Below are 15366 nucleotides of genomic sequence, written 5' to 3'. Positions count from 1 at the left end.
TTATAATTAGAAAAATATAGTAAATTATGAATTTACTAGCTTCGATATGACTTCTGGGGCTCTTTCCCTTCAAACTGATCGATTTCCTCTAGAACTATTCATAAGTGTGGTGGGATGATAGAAAAACCCCAGTGTTTCTCTATCTGAACATGTCTTTATTTTACTTTCAAATTACAGTCACAGAATTCGCATCTGATAGGTTTTCTTTCAGCTCACTGAATGCCTAGTTCCTCAACTAGCCAACATGATAACTTCTTTCTCTATTAGTGCTTACAAGATTTTCTCTACAACTAAGCAGCTAGACCACTTACTTGGCTAAATGTAGACTCTTTTATGTTGATTCTGCCTGAACTTCCTGCTTTTGTAGGCTGACATTTCCCACTGAATTGAGTCTGCAGCCATTATTTATAGTCCTGTGCCATCACAGGCTAGCAATCCTCTCGCAGGCCCCTGACTTGGGCTCTATTCTCATCCTCCCATCCTCCCAGTTGATGGCTTTTATTACTCTAAGTTAATTGACTCTCCTCACTGCTAAACACTTGTTTTGTTACTTAATTAACTCTCCTTCCAGACAGCCCTAAAACTCTCTCCTGCATCTTTAAAGTGCCTCTATGCTTCATCTATTCACTCCTAAGTATTCTTCTTGAGCCCTTTGAAAACAGGATTCCTTATGTAAACAATGTAAGAGTCTATCTGGACTTTGCTATAATCTTTCAGAGGAACTTCTGGTTTTAGTGTTGTGAATGGGAACACCAAACTGTCCTTTGCAGCATGTAGCTACTGCCTGTGCTCAGTTCCTTCACCTCTGGGCCATGCCCTCCTATTCATCAGCCTGATACTCCGACATCACCCTGGCACTTGAGTAGTTTATGGTAGTCAGTGAAAGAACTGGGCAGAGACTGTACTCAGATACATGGCTCACATCCTCTGATGCCATCTTGCCTCAGAGCTTCTTCCCAGGACTTCTTCTATCAGCTTTGTGTTCTGTGATGCTCTCAGAAAGCTTCTGGCCACATGCCAACTCAAAGAACATTCTCAGCCAAAAAGTAACACAGATAAGTCTCCTATGAATCTGTTTTCTTTCCAAAACAGAAACCACAGGCGTGCAAAGAAAACTTCAACTATCCCAGTACTTAGGAAGCAGGGGTCTCCAGGATCTGCCAGAGACGCACAACAAGACCCTGTCTCCTCTCAGGTGGAGGGGGAGCTAACATACAACATAGACTAATATAAATAAACCAATCTCATATAGGAACTGTAGCTGGACCAGAGGGGTCACCTCTATGTAAATGCCGGGGGGGGGGGGGCGAGGAGCTGCAAAAGCATATCCTGCAGGAGGACCTAAGTGAGGACTGCCTGAGAGACCAAGGATTGATGCAGACAGTACCAGCCAATCAGGAACTGCTGTTCTTGGGGCCAATGCGTGCGTGTGTGGAGGGTATTACAGGAGCTTGCAGCAGTTTTCAGAAGAGCTTGCTGGGGTGTTTCTCACCTGCTCCTGGAGCCTGTGTTGTTGACTCTTCACTCCCTAACCTCCAACCCCCAAGGGCAGGTAGGGTCAGGTATTGAGTAATCACAGAGTCAAACATAAGAAACAAATACATGAGGAACTGAAAGACAAATACAGAAGAAACCCTTCCCTTTGAGCTCTGGCTGTCAGATACAAGAAATGCCAGTGTTCTTTATGGACTTAGGGTGACGCCTATCACAGACCTAAACTATCAATAATGACTTATTTTAAAATGAACTTGTAACTTTGTGTCACACGCAAAGCAAAATGAAAGCTGAGCTCTATCAAGATTAAAACCTTTCATTCTGCCAAACAATGGTGGCACAGACCTTTAAACCCAGCATTCAGGAGGGAGAGCAGTTAGATCTCTGAGGTTGAGGCCAGCCTGGTCTACAGAGTGAGTTCCAGGACAGCCAGGGCTACAGAGAAACCCATCTGATAAAATAAAATCAGTCATTTCTTCCAATGACTTTTTTTTTCAAACTAAAAGGATAATCCACAGAAAAGAAGAAAATACTTGGAACTCTCATACTGAATAAACGTCTACTAGTCACAACATGTAAAAAAAAAATGATCACAATTCAACATTAAAAGTATTTGCTCTGGAAAATGAGCAAAATACTTGAATGGCTCTTTCTTTAGAGACAACAAACGGCCAGTAAGCACCCACAATGAAGTATCCTTTCACAACAACCAGGAAGACTAAAATACACACATGGCTGCCCATGCGGATGTGGAGACTAGGACCCGAGTGTATTGCTATTTTGACCGCTACTTGAAAAGAAACACAAAGGATTAATCCTCAACTCCTCCCCATTCACACATGCTCAAAAGAAATAAAAATGTATATCACAATAGTAGTTCACAATACACATTACTAACAACTAAAAAAGCAGCTCTATCAACTGATGAAAGGATAAGTAACATGTGGTATACAAAGGAATACCAAGTCATAAAAATGAATTAAGTACTGATATGACACATATCATATGATGCTAAAAATACTGTGCTAAGTGAATGAAGCACAAAAGAACAAATACTATGTGGTGCATTTTTATAAATAACCAAAACAGGCAAACTCTCGAGCAGAAAGCCCATTACTTGTTGCCAAGAGAGGGAGATGAGGTTAGACAGTAAGGAAAGCCCCCTATGCCTGAGTGGCTATGAGGAGTGCATAGCTGACAGACTCAGAATCCTGGAAAGTACACAAGTGTGAGGTTTTCTGGTGTGTAAACTGTAAGACAATAAAACTGTCACAAATACATTTAGGATGAGATATCCTCCAAAAGCCTACAATGATGACAGCTGGTTCACGTTTAGGAGAGGGCCAAACTAGCCCCTTCTGTGTGACATACTCCAGAGATGAGCCACCACAGGGTCCACAGAGTGGAACTCTTCACAGGCATCTTTGTTCTATCAGTTGTTCCTGAATATGCTACAAATTGCAGCTGTATGCTAAACAGAATACTATAACTGCTGCTCATGTAAGCATGTGCTATAATTGCTATAGAAATATCTTTTAGTTGAATACTGACTGTTTCAAATACAGTAAACACTTTAATACAAAAAATGATGTTTTTTCCACTTCATATATCTAGAGACGCTCCTTTTAGCTAATGAAAAAAAAAAAAAAAACATTTTTGTGTGGTTATATTCAAAACAACCATAAACTATACCATGGTACTTGATTATTGGATATCTCAGCACTTATCCCATTTTATAAAACACTTAATCCTTTTAAATTTTTTTCACTAGTAAAAAGGAATGCTTTCAACACTATTAGTATACATATACGCTGGTATAAGTACTATGGAAATCAGTACAGAGGATCCTCAAAGAAAACCTAAAACTAGAACTCCTTGTGTTCCAGTTATTCCACTCCTAGACACATAGCTAAAAGAAGCAGCCAGCACAGCACAGTGCTATGCACATGAGTGCTTGCTGCAGCGCTGTTCACAGCCACCATGCAACAGATGAATGAATGGATGGAGAAACATGCACACATACACTATAAGGGGTCTTTTCCCCTCAGCTATTAAAGAAGAATAAAAATACATTAAGAAGATGGATAGAAATGAAATCATCATGTTAACTAATGATTATGCTAAACTCAGGGAAGAGAAACTATCATCTGCTGTCCCCTATGTACAGGATATACATAACACATGTATGAGTGGATGCATGGATGGACAGGAAGGAACCAGCCTAAAAGCAGGAACAAGAGATGGGCTGGGGAAATGGTTTTCTGACTAAAGGTGCTTGCTGAGCAAGCATGAGAACCTAGTTTTGATTCCCAGCATGCACATAAAAGGTAGGTATGGCCAAGTGGTCCTGTAACTTCACCACTAGGTTGAGGGACACAAAAAAGCTGTTAGGGCTTGATGGCCAGCTAGCTCGGCCAAAAGATGGTGAGCCTGAGTTTCACTGAGACTCTGTCTCAAGAGAAAAAGAAAGATGATAAAACAAGACACCTGACATCTTCCTCTGGTTTCAGCATGCATGCCTACATACATACCTGTACTCACATATGCAAGCATACATACACCGCATACACATACTATGTACACAGGGGGATAGTAAGAGGGGATAGCTTACCCTAGTAAAATGATTAACTTACCAAATTCTTAATTAGAGGCAACTTCAAACAGAAGTTTTCGTTCTAATATTAGAACAGAGAAATTAAGGTAATTCAGATTGGAAACAGCATAGATGCCAACCCTCAGGACCGGTGCTTATGCTCACACATTGTAATAAACAAGACTTAATACATTAAGGAACAGTCAGCAACTAACAGTAAATATCACCATCATCATCTGTTTGTTTTGGCAACTAATAAACAATTATTATAAAATCTCAGGTAGAAAAAGTCTTATTTAATTCATAAATTACTATTCCTACTTACTAACCTGATTGTCTAGACACAATGTGTAGAGGGATCACAAAAGATATAAAGAGAAGAAATTCTCGTACCTAGGTAAAAATGAAAACAAATATAATTCTTATTGTAATTTAACTTACTGCTGTCAAGAGGGGTTCATGTAGCATATACATAAATATAAGAAACATGCAAAAGTACACAGAAATCAAGCACTTACCAAATATTTAGAGAGCCTTTTAAAAGTCTCGTTGATAGCTGAGATTTCCTGAATAATAGAAAATAAAAATAATTATTCAATGTCAGAGTTAAACATAGTCTGCCTAAAGTTTTCATGATCTTAAAAATAACTTGTATACATAATGCATGGAAGAGATAATAAACTACAAAAACACAGGCAAAGTTTAAACTACATATATATGTTGGGTTTTTTGTTTGTTTGTTTGGTGGTTTTTTTTTTTTTTTTTTTTTTTTTTTTTTTTTGGTTTTTTTCGAGACAGGGTTTCTCAGTGTAGCCCTGGCTGTCCTGGAACTCACTTTGTAGACCAGGCTGGCCTGGAACTCAAAAATCCACCAGACTCTGCCTACCAAGTGCTGGAATTAAAAGCGTGTGCCACCACTCCTGGCAGCAAAATGTTTCTCGAGCTGGCAAGATGGGTCCTGAGGTAAAGACTCTACTTAGACGCCAAGTCTGATGACCTCAGTTCATCTCTAGAGCCCACGAGGATGAAGGAACCTATCCTGTCGTCCTCTGACTGCCACATGTATGCACCCAGTACATACATGCATGCACACCAAATTAAATAAATGTAAATGACATTAAGTCATATCAATAGATTTCCTCTATCTACTTGTGCTAAAATCAAGAGCAATTAGATTGATAGCATCTAACCCCAGACCGTAGGAAATATAGAAAGAAAGGGGGATATTAGGAGCTTAAACAGAAAATTTAGGACCATAAAGTTTTTAGAAGATGACCAGAAATGGCTATAACTTTTTCAAATTGGGCAAAGATTTCCTAACTGGCACACATGGAAAAAAACTAGATTGGTATAATTCAATATTCGTTATGAAAAACTGAAAATGCAGGCTAAGGATACAGAACTCTGGCAAGGCACATGTACAACCATGATTCATATCCAAAACATGCTGAAAACAATTTCAAATCATCAAGAAAATGACAACTGATGCTAGAGAGACAGCTCTGTGGTCAGGGCACTTCCTGCTTTTGCAGAGCACCTCAGTTCAGTTCCCAGCACCCACAGTAGCTCAGTGCCCCCCTTTTAACTCTAGCTATGAGTTCCATATCCTCCTGTACTCACTCTATGAGCACCTGCACTCATGCACAACCCACGCACAGACACATATATGTATACACATAATCAAAAGTGGAATGGTTTTTAAAATAAAATGGCAATCTAATTTTTAAGATAGCCTAAGAATCTAATAAAAATTCTAAAGATCATATTCAACCTAATCAGGAAAATACAGATTATTATCACAGTGAGATACTACTGCATACCAGAATATTTTGTTTATTTTAAAACTACATAATATTAATTGCAAGTAAGCATGTGCTGCAACTGTAATTTTTATCCTCTGGAAAAGAAACATAAAATGGTACAGAGATACACACTCCCACTGACCAAATAACCCCTCTCCTAAGCATCTACTACCAACAGTGAGTGAGAGCATACAGAAAGATAGGAAGATGAACTGTCATAGCAAAATTATCCTTATGAACCCCACACTGTACAGAATCCAAGTATCAACAGCAGCAGGGGCCATAAACTGCAGTATAGTCATATAACAGAAACTAAATTAAGAATATGAAATAAGAACCTAAACAAGCACACACTTAGGATCTGGCTATTTAAAAAAAAAAAAAATGAGGCTAAGCAAAGTATATCTCTGATAAAGTCACCTCTCTTAGGAAGGAGTTACTATCTAGTGAAAGGCACGGGAGGCTCCTGAAGAATGGAGATCTCCATCTATCTAGGCTGGGTTTCGCTTTGTGAAAATATAGCAACAGATAAAAAATAGAAAGTTCAACTATACTTCCATTTTTCAAGTTTACTTTCCTAAAACAGAAAGAGTTGACAAATCTGTTTTCAATAAAACAAGTTTAGACGATCTATCAGACTAGTGACACAGGAGACTCTGATCTGAAAATCTGGCAGCCCGGTAGGTATCCTCTCTGTCAACTCTCCCTTAGCCCCTTAAGACAGGGTCCCTCACTGAACCTGGAGCTTGCTACTTTTTTGGCTAAGCTAATAGGCCAGCAAGCTCCAGCCATCCTTCTGCCTCCAACCGACCTTTGCCCCAAGCACTAGGGTCACAAGGGTACACAGGCACTCCTGGTTATGTTTGTGCTATAAGGCACTCTGATCCACTGAGCGACCTCCCTAGCTCCATTTGTCAATGGTTTCTTGTGGGGACAGAGTGAACCTAGGATGCCACGTATACAAGGCAAGCACTCTACAGTTCTACCACTTAACACCAAATTTTGCTAATAGTTCTTTTTTTAATTAATTAATTTATTTATTTATTTACACCCCATATCTTATTTTCCTCCCGACCCCCACCCACACCCTCCCCCGGGGTCTACCTTAGGACAGGTTCAGGTAAAACCCACAAACATGCGGGCCATTAAGATAGCTTAGCAGGTGGGAACTGGCTTATTTGATCCCCAGAATCCCCAGTAGAAAGTTAGAACCAGCTCCTGAACATTGTCTTCTGAACGCCACACAAACGTGCACTGTGGCATGCACATATGCACACAAACAAAATTACAAATATATAATCCAGCACACATATAGAGAATTAGCAGTGAACAGATGGTGGTGGTGCCAGGGACCTGTAAAACCTTTAAAGAAAACTACCCAGTCCTATTGTTTTACAAACTGAATTTTTTTCTAACCAATGTCTTTTTTAAGAAAGTCTTTTGAACCTGCTGAAGAATGCTTTACAAAAGAATATTCTGATATCCCTAAAATCCTACATAATATTGACAATAGTATCTTCTTTATTTAAAATATAAGCAGTCTCATTTCTTTTTAATTACTTTTCCATTTGTCTCTTAATGTAAACAATTTCTATTTCTCTCTAAACTAAATTAGCATCCTGATTCAATTTGAAGTTTTTAACACATTTGAGAAAAAAATCCACCTACACTTTGTAATTCACAACAGCAGATTGCCATGGACTGTGACACGTTTTGCTTTCTTTTAACATTTTGTTTCGTGTGTGCACGTACATGTATACAAATGCACACAAGTTCCACAGATACATACACACGGAGATCAGAGGACAATTCCCAGTGTATACTCTCTTAGTCCACCATGTAGGTCATATAGAGAACAATTCCCAGTGTATACTCTCTTAGTCCACCATGTAGGTCATATAGATTGAACTCAGACTGGCAGACTTGCAAACCCATTCCTTAAAGATAAGCTCTCTCAGCACTCCCCAGATGCTGAGAAACTTAAGTTTCTCCTAAGGCCAGCATTCATTAGAGGTAGACACACCAAAATGTTACAAGAATATAAGAATTTGACCTGTAGAGAAAGCTCAATCAGCCAGGAGTTATGAGGGTTCTGTGAGAAGACAAGACAGCCACACAATACAGATGCCAACACTTAGAGAGCAAAGTCCACAGGAACACTTCCACTGAATCAATTTCTAAGTCAGACTGCATTCTCCCTCCAAGCATGAAACATACTACTTTAAAGTTGTCTCTCAGTTATTAAGAGAAATATCAGCATCCTTTAATGTGAATGTTAATTGGAGAGGTATCTTATAACAATAAAGGGAAACTCCTTCATAATAAGAGATTTGTCATCCTGACTGAACTCTTACACCAAAGAGATCTATCCTTCAGGAAGGAAGGAAGGAAGGCAGGCAGGCAGGGAGGGAGGAGAGGGGAAGGGCGGGGAGGGGAGGAGAGGGGAGGAGGTATCTACTTTGAAGTTAAGAGTCTACAATGACCAAAGGCAAGAGAACAAACAGATCATGCAATATCTAAAGAGCCCACAGAAGCAGATTATGGGTTTGTTAAGGAGTAAGTACCCAATTTTATGCTTTCTGAGAACACAGAGAGATCAGAAAGACTGTAAGGATGGAAGAAGCATGGAGTGTCCACTAAAGCAGAAAATCAGTTACCTAAGCAGCTCCACACTGTTCAACAGTAAGTTCATGAGATTCTTCCTGCATGGTAACCAGCAAACACTTTCCCAGGCTCTAGCTCAGAGCTGAAGTTCCGGTGCTCTCTGCACAGTAGCCTAACCATTGAACAACATTATAACCTATTTTTTCAAAAAAAAGCTGGATTTTGAGTTTTTCACTACAAAGAAATGGTAACTGTTTATAGAGGTAGATGTGTTAACCTTACCATAAACATCACACAGTGCATATATGTATCATAACATCTCATGGAACTCCATAAACATATGTACTTTTTTAATTAAAATTTCTTTTAAATTAAAAAAAACCTTAAAACAATTCTATTTTTAAAAAGTTTTAGTATTATCACATTTAAATGGTACTCAAAAATTGGTGGGTTTTTTACTTATCTGTACTTGCACATTGTGGGCAGGGGTTATCCTTGGAAGCCAAAAGCGTGTTGGGTCTTCTGGGAATGGAGTTCCAGGCTGTTGTGAGCCTGATATGGATCCTGGAAACCTCACTCTGGTCTCCAGAAAAGCAGTATGTGCTCTTAACCACTGAGCCCTCCTTCTTCCCAGCTCCCACTTGTAGGACTCTAAGGAACAGAAGCAGAAGTACTCAAGATAATCCAAGTCAAACTTCAGCTAAGTTTAAAACCCAAAAGCCACAAAAAACACAATAAAGTAAGGTCAACTGGAATGACTGAAGTAAACATTTAAAAGGTTTTTGTTTTTTCATCTTTAACTAAAAATACAAAAGATCGTAATAAAAACTGGGTAAGACAGAAAGCAAGAAATGAATTAGGAGCTGATTCTTGTCCTGTCAGTTTTAGATCAACTTGACACAGCTGTAATCATCTAAGAGGAGGGAGCGTCAACAAAGAAAATGCCTCCAGAAGATTGCTGTAGGCAAGCACTGCTAGGGCTTTCTTAATTACTGATTAATAGAGGAGGGCCCATCCCACAGTGGGTAGTACCAGCTCTAGGCTGGTGGTCCTAAGTTCTATAAGAAAGCAGACTGAGCAAGCCAGGGGAAGCATCCCTCTAAAGCCTCTACATCAGCTCCTGCCTCCACAGTTTCTATCCTATTTGAGTTCCTGCCTTGGCTTCCATCAATGGACTTTAATTCAGAACAAAAAAGCCAAATAAACCCTCTCCTCTCCAAATTGTTTTTAGTTATAGTACTTCACCATGGCAATTATAACCCCTACTAGAATAGCCTTCTCCAGGAAAGTAAAATTAAGAAGAATATCATGAGTTAAGAATAAAAACATGGGCTGGTGAGATGGCTCAGTAGGTAAGAGCACCCGACTGCTCTTCTGAAGGTCCAGAGTTCAAATCCCAGCAACCACATGGTGGCTCACAACCATCCGTAACGAGATCTGGCGCCCTCTTCTGGAGTGTCTGAAGACAGCTGTACTTACATATAATAAATAAATAAATCTTAAAAAAAAAAAAAAGAATAAAAACATGAGAGAACTGAAAAATAAGAAAAGTAGAGAATAAAAAGAAATGAGGAAAAAATAACAACCTGACAATCTAGAAAAACACCCATAATACACACAATTGAAAATTATGAAAGTAAAATTAAAAAAAAAAAAAAACTAACAGGTAAGTTACAGTTCAAGGACCAAAAAAGTGGCTCAGTGTAGATGAAGATGCTTGCTGCCAAGCCTTGACAACCTGAGTTCAATCCCCTGGGTTTGCATGATGGAAACACAGAGCCAGCTTCTCCAAGTATTGTCCCCTGACCTCCACATAGTCATGCCCACAGAATCATAAAACAAATAGGAAGATGTGCCATCCTAATGGCATTACATTGTCTCCAGTTTAATAAATCCTGTATCTCATATTACTCTGCATCCAATAGCACTCAGAGATGTACCAACAACTCAACTATTACCTTAACTCTATTAAACCAAGTCATTAAAGCTGTTGTTTTCAGAATCAATTAGTAAGTGTTGGAGGGTCAACTGTATTAACACTGGACAAAAAAGGATGAAATTCCTAATGTTAAAGGCATGCCTAGCTCCTCACACCTCTCTATGTACTTTAATCTATTTGTAAAAACTTTCTAGTCTCTGCTTAAGAGCAGGTCAACAGCTCTCACTTCACTACTCTAGCATAACCATGAATTGAAATAAGGACCCTTAGCTCTTCTCATCGACAAAGCCACTAATATTGGCCTCGGCCAATAAAGCTACTCCTCTATTGCTGTGGCTGCAGAAGCAACATTTGTTCAACTTACAACATCAGAAGCTTCAGGGACTTCAGTTTTGAAATGTTTCTCTGTTTTATCATATGAACGTGAGGTTTTCTTTAAGGCATTTACTTTAAAACCTCACTAAACTCAAATCTTCTCTCTACAGTACATCCAATTACAAGAGATGTTGAGAATTTAACAAATATATACTTTATTCTGTTGTGGTTACCCATAAGACCAAAGTATAAAATCCATGCTACCTACTAAATATCTCAGAAACAACACAACACAAAATCAAAAGCATAACTGATCGCTTCCAATCAGCACTGTCAACTTCAGCTAGCACAACACAGAAAATACTGGCAAACTAACTCCTCTTTGACCTCAAGCAATTTAATCTGGAGAATAAGATGTACACCTAGAAAAACTAATGTAAATTACAATATGATAATGTTAACTACTAAATATGATTTAACAGGTATAATTATGCTTGAACAAATAGAAGAGACTTTTAAGACTAAAGAAAGGACACTGTAAGTTATGTGAACAGCATATATACAGGGTAAATATAAAATATATAAAATCAAGTGCCACAGCAGACTTTTAATACATGAGTGAGACTAAGTGTAACCATCCATATAAGGAAGTAGCTCTAGGAATTATTATATGGGAAATAGCTGTTGGTTCATGAACAAGTGTCTAGTTACTCTAGAATCTGGACGGGATTTCAGACAATGGGCACTTAACTACATGGTTGTAAGAAGCACTATGGTTTGTTATTCAGAAAGGTCACTGCAGTGAACCATCCCCAGCACCCCCACCCCCAAAAGACCTCTCAACTATCTGAACTACTAAAACCTCTCCTTTTCTTTTAAGATTTTAAAACGTTTGTGTGTTTTTATGTATGTGTGTGTGTGTGTGTGCGCGCGTGCACAAATGCAACATACACAAGTGCAGGTACCCTGAGAGGCCAGAGTTATGTTATGAAATGCACCTAGAGCTGGAGTTACAAGAAGTTGTGAGCCCCTCAATGTGGGTGCTACAGTAGAACTCCGACCCTCGGCAAGAGCAAACGTACTACTCTGTAACTACTGGGCCATCTCCCCAGCCCTAAAGGCTCTATTTCTAATACCTTCAGAATGCATAAAGACCTGGGGAAATAAGGCACCACTGGTACATGAAGAACCTGAAGACTGGATTTTTAAATGCAATTCATGATCAATATGACTATATATAATATAGACTACTTGTTTAAACAGCATTTTCTAAAATACTTGCTATTACAAGATAAGAACCAATTAATACATGAAATGATTACAATATCAGGTATCTTCACTCCTTCAAGGATTCCTGAGAACTGTAAGATACAAAGCTGCTACTTCTAAATTCAATAGAAAACATTGAGCATTTTATTTTATTATATTTTATTGTTAGAGGACACATAATGGCAAGCATGTGCAGGTCAGAGAACAACTCTCAGGAGCTGGTTCTGTTCTAACACTTTATGGGTTTCAGGAGCCAAAAGTCACCAGGCTTGCCAGCAGGTATTTTCACCTGCTAAACCATCTTGCCAGCCCAGCATTCAGAATATATAACCTTGATCATGGTTACCTTCCTATAATCTTACTATGAATGTCCATGGTACTGGTACATGTCTAGTTGTTAGCTATTTTTAATAAATTTATTATCAATTTTCTTGGGAAAACTCTATGGACATGTTTTCACATCCACTGGGAAAGTGTCTTCTCCAATCACAAGGAGGGAAGTTGCAAATCAGTGTGACAACACATGGTAAGACATGGATTAACCTTGAAAACATTATGCCACACAGCTATAAGCCAGTCATACAGAGACAACCACGGTATAAATGCATTTATATGTGCTACCTAGAATCCTCAAGTTCACAGAGACTGCAAACAGAAGTCACAAATGGCTGTGGGGAGGTGTGAGGAGTTATTCTTCTGGTAAAGCATTCTGCTGGGGAAAATGATTGTAAAAATAATTACATGAAAGTGATTGTTGCAAAATATAACTGCCACCTGACTGTATACATTAAAAATGTTTAAAATCCTCGTTCTTCTTTGTTACCCCATTCAGTAACCCCTTTTAGGGACCAGCTTCCCAACTGATCCCTAGAACAGCTCTCTACCAGGGACCCACAGTCAACACAGATGGCTTGGAAATCAGGCTTAAGGATCAATGTGTAAAAGAATATGGAAAAATCGTAAGAGCCAGAGGCAGTGGGTGACTCCAAGGAAACAGCATCTTTCAAAATAACAAGGCTGATAACACATATGAGCTCAGAGACTTAACAGCATGCACAATGCTCACAAAAAGTTGGACCCAGACAACACTGGAGCAAAGAGAAGGGGAAGTGGCAAAGCCCCACCCCTAACCAAGAAGATAGTTACAACTGATATATAACCAAGCCCAGGGGTAGTTGGACAACACAAAACAGACTTTACAGGTTGGGTTAGGGGTTTGGTTTGGATTTGGGTCGATCCTATGCTTTTTCTTTGCTTTGTCACGTTTTTTAATCTTACTGGGTTTTATTTGACCATTTGCTCTTACTTTCTGAGAAAGAGAGAGAGAGAGAGAGAGAGAGAGAGAGAGAGAGAGAGAGAGCGCAAGAGCATGAAGTGAGGTGGGAAAAATCTCAAAGGAAAGGATACAATCAAAATGTAGTATATGAGAAAAAAAATTAAAGGAACAAAATGGCTAGTTCTGCCAATATTTCTTCGATACATGCTGAACACTTAAAAATGGGAACTTTGCATGTCTCATTAAGAAATAGTAATATTATGCTCTCCAAGTCCTACAAGACAGAAACTGTTAGTATCCACATTTCATAGATAAAAAGTGAAGATCTGGCAAAATTAAGCGACAGAACTGCTTTGTTTTTCTAATTATGTGCAAGTGTGTATGTTACATGCAGTTCTACGCAGGTGCCCACAAAGGCTAGAAGAGAACATTGTATCCCTTGGAACTGCAGTTACAGACCGCAGTGAGCTGCCTGATGTGAGTGCTGGGAACCAAAGTCATGTCTACTAGAAGAGCAGCAAGCGCTCGTTTGCTTGGAACCATTGAGCCATCTCCAGTCTGATCTGTGTTTCGAATGAAGGTAATCATAAGCAGATTTCTGTGGTGTTTTGTTAATTGACAAAAGCAAATGAGAGCTATAGTAAGATAGGGTTTGTGTGGGAAGAGAGTTATATATACATACCCCAGCATGAAAATGTGCTGTAGTTTAACCGAGTATGTAATGCCTCATCTCCCCTCCCATCCCAATCTAATGTATTAGGGGCTTGGTTGTCTGCTGACAGATTTTCAGAAGTGTCTGGATTCTGAGGGCTCTGACCTAATCAATGTATGAATCTCCTGATGGATTCATCTCGTGACTGTATTGCTGAGAGGTGATGATGAGTAGGAGGCGGGTCTACTGGAATAAATCAATCACTGGAGTGTGAACCTGGGGCTATCACTTGCCCTTGCCCCACTGGATCTCCTTCTATGTCCTTCCAAAGCTGTTGTGATGTCCATGCTTTGCTGTGCTATACCCTCCTCACCATAATCAACACAAGTCTCTAAAATCAGGAGCCGAAATAAAGTGTAATCATATACATACATACATGCACACACATGTACACATATACTTACACAGAGAGAGAGAGAGAGAGCTATGTTCCTTACTTGCTTTTCTCAGGTACTGTTCACTAGGATGTAAAAAGCCTGAGTAGTAGCAATACTAGAAAAGCTCTGCCCTCTGCAAACTGAAGTCTTCTGGAGAGAGTATGTAATTGTATTAACCACTTGTCTCATCACTTGCCTTGACAAAACACCTGACAGAAACTACACAAGGATGGACCTACTAAGCACACAATTTAAATGGTCTGCATGCACTGCTGCAGGAAGGGTGGAGATCCCCATGCACAGCTGCAGGAAGGGTGGAGAAGAGTTCCTGTTGGCAGAAGCCTGTGCCAGAGATTCCTCACATTACAACAGACAAGGAAGTACAAAGTCCCAGAAGCAGAGTCCAGGCTGTAACCTTCAAGACCACTCCTAGTGACCAACCTCCACTGACCAGGCCCATTTCCCATACAGCACCAGCTTGGGAACAGGATTTCAAAACATGAACCTGCAAGGGTCACTTTAATTCCAACCATAACTGTGATAAACTATGAAAGGGCACACCCTAGTGAATGTTCTAAATCAAGAACAGCTTTCCCCCATGCCAATGACCTTTCAACAAACATACAGATGTTTAAAGCAGAGAACAGGGTGGGCAGGTTGGAACACACCTGTATTCTAGCGCTTAGGGCACTAAAGCAGAAGGACTTCAACTTCTAGGCCAGCCTGGGCTACACAGTAAAACTGCCTCAAAAAAAAACCCAATCACAAACCCAATCACAAAAGAACTCAAATGATATGTTCTCACTGATAAGTGGATATTAGCCCAGAAACTTAGAATAGCCAAGATATAAGATACAATTTGCAAAACACATGAAACTCAAGAAGAACAAAGACCAAAGTGTGGACACTTTGCCCCTTCTTAGAATTGGGAACAAAACACCCATGGAAGGAGTTACAGAGACAAACTGTGGAGCTGAGACAAAAG

The 15366-nt window shown here is 39.4% G+C and overlaps 1 protein-coding gene across 7 annotated transcripts in view; it reads right to left on the bottom strand.

Annotated features, from left to right (window-relative positions):
• Positions 1–15366, bottom strand: part of Fbxw7 (F-box and WD repeat domain containing 7) — a 161448-nt gene that overhangs the window by 109759 nt on the left and 36323 nt on the right. For 2 of the 7 annotated variants that reach the window (XM_021158294.2, XM_029475520.1), the window contains exons 2-3: positions 4606–4653; positions 4417–4480 (exon numbers count right to left, since the gene is read on the bottom strand). The exons of 1 other annotated variant lie outside the window; for it this stretch is intronic. The gene's annotated coding sequence lies outside the window, so the exon portion shown is untranslated. Of the gene's footprint in view, positions 1–4127; positions 4170–4416; positions 4481–4605; positions 4654–8546; positions 8813–15366 lie in introns of those variants that run through there. 4 more of the 7 variants (XM_029475514.1, XM_029475515.1, XM_029475517.1 and 1 more) reach the window with 4 other exon arrangements.

Source organism: Mus caroli, chromosome 3, assembly GCF_900094665.2.
Source record: "Mus caroli chromosome 3, CAROLI_EIJ_v1.1, whole genome shotgun sequence".
NCBI classification, from domain to species: domain Eukaryota; kingdom Metazoa; phylum Chordata; class Mammalia; order Rodentia; family Muridae; genus Mus; species Mus caroli.
Note: the sequence above shows the minus strand (reverse complement) of the source record. Positions and strands in the feature narration are given on the sequence as shown.